This window comes from Canis lupus, chromosome 23, assembly GCF_048164855.1.
Source record: "Canis lupus baileyi chromosome 23, mCanLup2.hap1, whole genome shotgun sequence".
NCBI classification, from domain to species: Eukaryota; Metazoa; Chordata; class Mammalia; order Carnivora; family Canidae; genus Canis; species Canis lupus.
Window position 1 is genome coordinate 50,760,767 of NC_132860.1, and position 10,301 is coordinate 50,771,067.

Consider the following 10,301-nt stretch of genomic DNA (forward strand, 5'->3'; position numbering starts at 1 on the left):
ACATTCTGGAACAGAGGCAGACAGAAACCTGGTGGGAAAATGTTATTAAGGAAAACAGACTAAGTTACATATTCATAGGGCTGGAATATAAAAAGAGAGTAAACCTCTATCCATGTGCTATTCCATTTTTAGTAGGAATGTATTTTTCTCTTTTCTCTTTCTCAAGCCTAGAGATACTCTAAGGGCAAAGCCATTATTTGGCCTCTTTGAGAGACTCTTTTTCTTTCTTTCTTTTCTTTCTTTCTTTCTTTCTTTCTTTCTTTCTTTCTTTCTTTCTTTCTTTCTTTCTCCTGTTCATGATATTGTATTAGTAACATTATTAAAGTATTTGTATTACAGACTACAAATTCCAAGAGTATCTGCTCATGCATATTTTTGGGAGGTAAGAGTAGAGCATGGTTAGTAAGGAGGACCATGGGTATGAGGGCAAAGAGAGGAAATAAAGAAAAAGAATTCACAGCCTTGTTAATGGTGGCTTCTAGTGGTCAGGGAGATAACTTTAGTGGACATCAAGCTGGAAAATCTTGATATACTCAGAATAGTATCATCCAGTTACAAGTGTTAGGGTAAATTATAAAAGACTTTGAAATGGGCAAAAGAACACTGAATATCCTTATAGTGAAAACATACTCCCTGGTGTGGCCTAGCAAATCCTTTGGAGATATCTGGTTCTATAAGGTTCTTCATTTTTTTATTGTCTTTGGCAAGGCCATTTAATAATTCTTTATATTGTATGAAATTCATGGTAATGCATATGATTCTTGCCCTTGAAATGCAATTATATTTTGTCTGGTAGGGATAGAATGAATATCCACCCTATAGAAAATGTGGCTTCAAACATTACCTCAGTGCCCATAGGACATTGAGTTTTGCATCTGTTCACAAATCCATTTCATCATCCAGATTGTTTAGAGAGGTTTTGTTCTTCAGATTGTCCTTTGAATGAATTATAGCATTTTAATAAACCCCTCATTAGTTATCAAGTTTAATAAAAATCTTGGCATGTGTTCATTTTATATTTGTAGAAGTAGCATGAGTTTTTATATTTTGAATACTGTAGTTTAACAAAAATATGACTACAGAATTACTATACTGTATGGGGAAGTGGAGGAGTTGAATTAAAGAAAGGAACTGTGAGTTCTACTGGATTTTTATTACGTAAAAAATTAATCAGAGAATCGAGTATCTATTCATGTCAAAAATCCAGATAGCAGTCTATTTTAGCAGTATCCTGCTATCCCTCTAATCAGCTACTACCACTGTTTCTTACTATCTTGTGAAGAATGTTCAACTAGAGAATATTAGAAACTCTGTTCCAACTAAAGCTGGGAAGAGAGTGGCCAGCTGTTTTTCCACTAAACTTTATTATTATAACCAATATTCTTTGCACATGCTGATTCTTAAGCAAAAGAACTTGATACCAACAAGATTCTTGTAGAAACACATTACTCTGGTGACAGCCGAAAGATAAAAATCAGAAAAGGAAGGCTAAGTAGACAGATGAGTTATAGTCCATATAATGGCAATTGCCAAGGCAATTGTCAACGGTTGGAAAATACCACCTTGCAACATAGAAGATAACATTGCATAGGGTCTCTCTGAATGTAGTTGAGTTATCATTGCACTGCTTGCCCTTAATGAAAATATCTTCCAGCAGCCCAGGTGGCTCAGCAGTTTAGCACCGCCTTCAGCCCAGGGCGTGATCCTGGAGACCCGGGATGGAGTCCCACTTCGGGCTCCCTGCATGGAGCCTGCTTCTCCCTCTGCCTGTGTCTCTGCCTCTCTCTGTGTGTCTCTCATGAATAAATAAATAAAATATTTTTTTAAAAAAAGAAAATATCTTCATTTGGCTTTAGCCAAAATAGACATCAGATATAATCACAGAGGATGTTAAAGTGTATTGGACATTAATGATTAAGTAATAACAAACTGTAATCAGCCATCTTATTAATTATTATATATGTAATAATGTGCACAAGATAATTAGAAAGGGAAACAACAAAGGGATTAGAATGCTAAACAACTGAAGTCAATATAATTCCTAATATGCATCTTTATCAGTGGACTTTTAGTGGGTTATTGTGCACTTTGTTTAATTGAATTAGCAGAGAAACATGCACCACAAATGGTTACAACCCGTCTTACTGCTTGTTTCAGACTTTGCAATGGGAGCCAATTCATTTTTGAAAAGGAAGCCTTTGTTTTTAGAACTTCCATTTCAATACAACACATGGATTTAACTTGTTCTACTTCTCTAAAATTAAAAGAAATAAATCACATTTCTAAATTCTGTAACCAATTCACCAACATGTTCAACTGGACAATATTAGAAGAAAGAATGGCATGTTTCAAGATAACTGGAATCAAATAAAAATCTATTAAAAGTCATTATAAAATAAATAAAATTTTCAAATTAGCTAGCTGCTCTTTATGATCATATCTACTTAAAGTGCTTTTAAAGTGCTCTTTTATCAATTTATATATCATCAAGAAGTGGCTAATAAAAGTACAAGACTAATCTGAACATTTTAGCATCAAGAAATACAAACTTCTGTATCTCAAGGTGTAAGCTTTTTAAAAGGTTGACACTTTTATTCTCCCAGCTCTGAGATTGTCTGATTAAGACAGAAAAGGGAGGAGAAGGAACAGTGTAGAACCCTAGGGAAAATAAATAGCAGGCAATTATGGTACCCCTGCAAGAATTATGCTTGTAGTGGTAAGTCATAATTTGAATAGCACTTTTTTAAACTGAAATGTGCTTTCACTTTTATTATCTTGTTTTGTGCCTCACAGGTAGGTAAATCAGGCATATTATTCTTCCCATTATAGAGATTTAAAAAATCAAGCAAACAAAAAACTCTGGGAAGATTCAATTAATGGAGAAGTGGAGAAGTCAAAATTTGAACTGCACTCATCTGGGTCCAGGTTTTTTTCTGCTACACCTTCTGCTCCCCCCATCCTGTAACCCCTTTTAGAATAAATTGCCATTTCGGTAAATGATAAAAACTTGGTAGCAACTTGAACTACACTTGGCACTCTAATAAATGACCTAGGCACTTAATTGGGATGCTTGCCAAGGAATAGAGTTAGTACAGTGCATTTCCAATGGCTCTAAACAGCAGATGAATTGCACATCAATTTATTTAAATAGCAAGACTGTGAACCTATTCATGGCCATTACCAGGTGCAGATTGATGCCTGCTAGCACAGATTTCCCACTGTGAAGCCCTTTAGTCACTCCATGCGGCTTCCCCACTCCATTATGCCTGTTAAATGAATCAATCTTACCTTAATATCATTCTTAAATATTTAATGCCAAGTTACAATGCCGACTTTTAAAATCAGTTGGTAAAATAAAAGCAAAGATTGTTCAGCAGGATGCACCCCACCTCTGCAGCCTCCACTCTTCCACATGATTACTTACTGGGGTGAGCTGTTTGCCCTGGAGGTGGGCCAATTACAAGGATTTATTTGCTAGTGTTACAATCTAAACAGCAGAAAAAGGAACTGTGGTTACTAAAAAAGAGTAAGCAATTTAAGACTTACTTTACTTATTGAATCCATATTTGCTGTAATGCAGAGCTTGACCCAGAAAATCACTTCCAACACTTTCTCAATGCGTATTCCTTTGTGAGTATTATACTGGACCTTGTGTGGGAGAAAGAGAGAGATTCCTTTCTGAAAAAACATTCAGCCCTGCTTCGGGGCGATGCTCGATATTCAAATGACTAAATTGCTGGACTTCTAGACAACCCGTACACTCAAGCCAAATAATTGAAATCAACTAGGTTTTCTCCTAGGAGTTGATCTGTGATTTCATTCTGGGACATGGAGCTCCGTGTTCTTTCCGTCTTTCTGCTTTAGATCAGGCATTATTGAAATATGCTTTTCAAAGTCTTTTGCCTCTTTGTGTACATTTGCTCCTGAGATTAACAGAGAAATGTTCTAGTTCATAACTTTGCCTATGTCTTTCAAATTTTCTTTCATTTTTCTCATTTCAGTATTTTTCCTTTTGTTTATGTGTTAATGTTCATGTAGAAGGACACCTAGTTATAAAATATTGGGATTTTTCAGCTGTGTGGTTTGCCAAAGATCTCATGTATGTGATTGTAGTACATAGCTTCCATTCTCAAACTTTTTTCCTATGCTTCTTATTAACTAAGGCATTCAGAAATAATCAAGCACCTTTTGGCTAAGGAAAATATAAAAACTCAATTCTACCTTTCAAGAAAAAAAAAAGTTATTGAAGTAAAATTCTCCAAAGATTAAAATTCACACCCTCTAGCATAAGCAGTAAATTGGATACCTTTAAAATCTACATATACTGAGACTTCATGATGCTAATTATTGAGGATGTCACAAGGGAAGAAAGCATAATATTTGGCAAAAAGAAACAGTAAATCTAGCTTTTAGTCCTGGTTCTGATGATGTTTTCGAATATAGGTGAGGTCCAGAGCCTACGATAAAGAAAGAACCCTTGAGACGTCTTTGGTGCAAAATGCTGGTTTTATTAAAGCACAAGTACAGGATCTGTGGGCAGGAAGAGCTGCTGCCCCAGGCCTGTGAGGGTGGCTGGCTATATACCTGGAAGTTGGGAGGGCTTTGAGGGTAGCACACTCTAATGAATTTTGGAAGCAAGGTTTCCAGGACCTTGAGGGGCCTGGCTATTGTTGGGAAAAGGTCACTTGCTACCTTCTAATAAAACCTGAGTCATGAGACCCTTCAGATGTCTATCGGTGGGCCATGTGCTTGGAGGATGATTGCCAATAGTATCTTGGGGGATAGAGATAAAGGAAATTTCTAAAGGAATTTTTATATGTTAAAGTAGATTTACAGGCTCCTGGGGGATGGGCTAAGATTGCCATCTGCCCTTAGCAAAGTATGAACATCGAGGCAGTTGAGTCCGTAGAGAAATGCCCCTCTGCCTGTTTCAAGAACTTGTCAATGTGCTGCCCTGGGCTTCTGCTTTGTCCTCAGCTAGTCCTCTGTTCCCCCATCAGTTCTGTTGCCAACTATCTACCTGCTTCTAAGCAATCCTTAAACACCTAAACAGGGGTTAAGCTAGGCCATTGTTAGTGCAAGTGTGGTCAGCCTGGAACCTGCTAGAAGTACCAAATAACCTTGGGCCTCATATAAACCTATTGTATTAGAATCTGCTTATTAACAAGATCCAAAGTGATTCATATAGCTAATTATTTTTTAAAGATCTTATCATTTATTCATGAGAGACACAGAGAGAGGTGCAGAGACACAGGCAGAGGGTGAAACACGCTTTACGCAGGAAGCCTGATGCAGGACTCAATCCTGGACCCGAGAATCATGACCTGAACCAAAGGCAGACGCTCAACCACTGAGCAACCCAAGAGCCCCAAATAGCTATTCTAAATCTAAAATTCCAGTTGTTAAAATAAAATAAAATAAAATTCCAGTTGTTTTTTTTTCTCATTTTAAACCAGTATCTTAAACATTGTTGATGTTTCCAAAACCAATTGCTTTTTCTTTGGAACCATTCCCATGAAATGCCAAAATATGGTTCCAATTAGCCTGTGTGGACCTGTGCAGGTTAAAAGCTTCTGTTCCGTGGGCAGTGCTTCTCTGGAGCTGTTCAGATTCATGAAACTTCCCATGGGAATACTGATTCATTACTGCTTCCCAATTCAACAGAGCTGCCTTAGATTCGGAAACATGAAGATAGCATGAGAGTCACCATCTGCGTCAACTGCTGACTTGTACAAAATGTTGCCCCTATGCAGCTTTGGTCCAGGGAGGGCTCTGGGCTTTGGTCCAGGCTAAAGATGCTCCTTTCTGCTGCTTCTACTATTGTTGAGTACCACAGGGAAAATGGGCTTCCCCTGACACCTAAGGAAGACAGGCAGAATCATTCTTCAACTGCAAAAGTTCAAAGGGTCATTTCAAATACCTTTCAATAAATCAGGATGGCAGAGCTCAAGGGAAAAAGAGGATGGAAGTTCAAAAATACACATACAGAGAGAGATTGCAGATTTATTATCCAGAGGTATAACTAAGGAAACATAACAAAGAGAAGCAATCAAATCTAAAATTCAAGATAGAATTATTTTGATTGACATGGTAGGAAGGTCAACCTGACTTTCCAGAAAGTGACAGTTGTAAAAGAAAATTGTGAATTTTTCAATTTGTAAGAAATTGATGACTTAAAAATGGAATTTGCTCCTTAGAAAATATTTTTATGCATTCTTTCCTACCAGCTCCAAGTTTAAGAATGCATCCAAAAAGGATGTGTTGAGATATCATAGTGGGATCATTTCAACTTGTTTTTGCTCCTTTTTAGGCAGACTTTGTTTCATTTGCTTATTCAGGCATTGTACAAGCAGTTTCTTCTGTTATTTTGATAGAATCCAGTGTTCCTCACTTTTCAGAACTTGCCAATGCAAAGCATGCTCTTTGTCTTTGCCACCTTTTTAATTCAAATGCTGTGGCTTTATACTGTTATCTAGTGAATCTCCTGATTATGATTCTGCTTATGTATGGTCCCTTAAATTTCACTGGGATCCGTTTTCTGTACCTTGAGATTAGAAGTATCTGGGAAGTATCTGTATCAGGGTGTGCTTCTTTTTTTCTGGGTGAACAGAAAATAATTAATTTTTTCCCTTCATTCTCAGCTGGCACAGAGCTCTTATTAAATAGTGCTCACAGACCCAGGCCAGCACCCTGTATTGAGGGGGTTTCCACTGCTCAGAGATCGGTTTGTGTGTTATAAAGAGAGGTAGTTACTTTCTGAAACACAACCTTCAATTGTTATCCTATAAATGATAAATAAAAATTATTGTTAGTCATATTGTATTTGTAATACCTTTTGGGAATGAGAATATCTCAAAGCTGATGAGTTCCTTCTATTTGCAGATTATCTGACTGAATTCACCCTGAAAAATAATAGTAATAAATAAAATGTTATAGCATTAAAACTGAACCTCACTAAAGTAATTTGGCAACCATAGAGGTTCAGAACCTCAGATGTCCTCTATTCCAATTATCTGCTTTTACAGATAGGGAAATAAATCCATAATAAGCAATTTAGGCTAAGTCACAGAAATAGCTTTCATCTGTTTTGGTACATTACTTTCTCTAGTTTCTGAACAAATACTATATCTGTTATCTGTAACTCTAGAATTCAATTACAGATAAAGCTTTGTGACACTTTTTGTTTATGAATGTGCTGAGCAGGCTCTAAAGTACACCAGCCTCCCCTGCCCCCAAGCCCCACAGCTGTGATCCCCACTTCCTAGAACCCAGGCCCCAGTACTTCCCTCCTCTTAAATAAGAGCAGGACCCATAACTTGTTTCTCACCAGTGGAATGTGGGCAAAGATAACATAATGTCATTTTGTGATTTCATTACATAAGATTGTAATTTCTGTTCTGCCAGCAGACACTCCTTATTGATTCTTTCATGCCAGCTTTGATGAAATAAGTGTAGAGGACGGGAAAAAAAATCCCTCCACCCCCTAGATTTTCCAGATGGAGTCCTATAAATTACACTGACAAAAGACATTAATAAGAGAAAAACAAACATAACTTTATTAACATGTGTATTGTGCCTTCACAAGGAAGCAACAGTGATAAGTAACTAAAAGGAGTGGCTAAAATTTGGGCTCAGATAGCATTTTAACAAAAGAATAATAAATTTTTAGAGAAATGACAAGACAGAGGAAGAGGAATCTGAGTTTCTAGAGGTGGCAAATTATGAGAAGGCAAATACATAAGGGAACTACTGGAAGATGCTACCTTTGATTTGACAAAGGTCTAGAGTTCTTTCGGGTAAGTTACTTCTAGCATTCCTGGTAGAAAGGAGAAAGGAGGGCAACTTTGCAAATTTATGGCCTTCCTTGGACAAATGAGGGAGAAGGGAAAACTTTTCTTGCATCTCCTTCTTCACAATTGCCCTCAGCTCAGAATAACTCTTCTGCTAAAATGGCATGGGATCGGTGGGGGATGTGCGCATATTTTGCCATCCTTCATTAGCCATGAGGTGGAGAGGACAATGTGACAAGGAACTGAAGGCAACCTCCAACCAACATCTGAAAGGGAGATGAGTTCCTCAGTCTGACGGTTCACAAGTAACTGAATTCTGCTAACAACCACATGAGTTTAGAAACAGATACTCAGGGATCCCTGGGTGGCTCAGAGGTTTAGCGCCACCTTCAGCCCAGGGCCTGATCCTAGAGACCCAGGATGGAGTCCCATATCAGGCTCCCTGCATGGAGCCTGCTTCTCCCTCTGCCTGTGTCTTTGCCTCTCTCTCTCTATGTCTATCATGAGTAAGTAAATAAAATCTTAAAAAAAAAAAAAAAAAAAAAAAAACAGATACTCCTCATTCAAACCTCAGGTGAGACCCTTGGATAAGATTTTGATTGTAGCTGCATGAAAGACCTTAAAGCTGAGAATTCAGGTAAGCCATGTGCAGGTTCCTAACCCACAGAATGTGTACAGTGATGTGGGGTCTCGAGCAAACTGTGAAGAAAGAATTCTTGAGACATTTTCAGTGCAAAAAGGTGCTTTTATTATAAGCAAAAGGGGAGGGGATGTGCAGGGAGTATTAGATCATAAATGTTTGCTTTCAATTTCTACTCAAAACCATACGTTCACAAGGTTTCTCTGGTGCTTATCATTCAGCTCAACGTTAACTATCAGTGAGATGCACAGGGAATCATGAGACCCTTTAAGAATATAACAACCAACACATACTTGATCCTTAGGGAGACAAAGCAGGCTATAGGTCAGCCTTCCGGGCTAGAGGTGGCTTTTTTCTGCTTCTATTCCTTCATTCCTAATAAATGTGTTTTAAGTTGGTAAATTTATGGTAATGTGATAAGTAACAAGAGATAAACAATAATCACAGGATGACTAGTTTTATCTAATTAAATAATCTTTTCAGGAAGACAGCACTGTATAGCATTTCTAAGTCAAAACATGAGATTAGAATAATTAGGCTCAAGATCTTGGATGCTTCACTCTTTAAAGCACTCTCTTATATTACAAGGCCCTTGTGGGTAAACTTCTATATGATACTTCTTTGATCCCCAAGTACTTAGCAATGTCTTCTCAGAACATGGCAGCTACTAAAGGAATATTTTCTTGACAAATTAACTTTTTATCAACCAGAGTAATGGAAGTTACAGACTGAATACTCTGTAATACATACTGAATTACTTGTTGTAAGGCAGATTACATTAAATAAAAAGAAACACATGTAATATAGTAAAGAAAAATTGGAGACATCCTGAATATCCATCAATGAATTAGAAAAAGACTGGAATGTCATGTCATCATTTCAAAGAATGAGAGAGCTTTTTATCTGCCAACAAGATATATTCTTGAATTTGGGAAAAAGACACTGTATATTTTGTATAAATTATCTAATTTTTTAAAGCACCATTTCACATATATGTATATGCACACAAAGTGAGTAGAAAGACACACCAAACTGCTGACAGTGTTAGTGGGGAAGATAGGGGAGGAGGGAATTACCATTTAATTGCATAAAGTTAAAAATAGTCAAATTTTTAAATATACCTATGTTACAATTGTAATTTTAAAAAATCAGCAAAAACTAAAAAAAAACCCAAAGCTTTGTCCTCTTCTTGGCTGCTTCCATTCAGTCCCTTTCAAACTATAGAATAAGGAATAATAGACTGTTTCCCTACCACTTTGGATGAAACTCTTGAAAAGAAATGAGAAAGAGCTACATTCTGTGGAGTAGGAGACATAAAAATGAAAAATGTTGCAAGCTCTTATAAGCTATTCTTAATTACATTTGTGTTCCACATTTAACTAATGTAAATGTAATAATTAACTAATGTAAAAATATTTTTTTTAGAAAATGTTTGTAAACTGAGAATTAGATAGTTGAAATAAATGGTTTATAATAGCTATTTTTAAGATGGTATGATTGATTATATACTTTCTGGTTTAAATATAATACCTAAAGCTTTTATTTAAAAGTTACATACTATTGGCTTGACCCAGTGGAAGTCCTCTAGCAATAAAGCAAGGTCTGATTGTGAAGTGGCTGAAATCTTACCATTTCTAAAAAAAAAAAAACCAGTAAAAAATACATACAATTCTCTTGATTGAAAATTAACCAACTTGACTTACTGTTAACAATGAATGCATTTCAGTGGCTATTCTGCAATGAGCTATAAGGTATCAAATTGTTCACATAAAACTTGGAATAAAAAACCCAGAGTTGGACTAGAAGTCTTCAGCTGGGGACCTTCTGTGTTTTCTTGATTCCACAATTCTGTCTCTATGGTGATGTTGTTA

General features: G+C 36.7%; 1 pseudogene; it reads right to left on the bottom strand.

The window, feature by feature from the left end:
* LOC140615219 (U1 small nuclear ribonucleoprotein C-like) overlaps positions 1–10,264 on the bottom strand; it is a 101,623-nt pseudogene extending 91,359 nt beyond the window's left edge.
* Between the last annotated feature and the right edge of the window lie 37 nt (positions 10,265–10,301).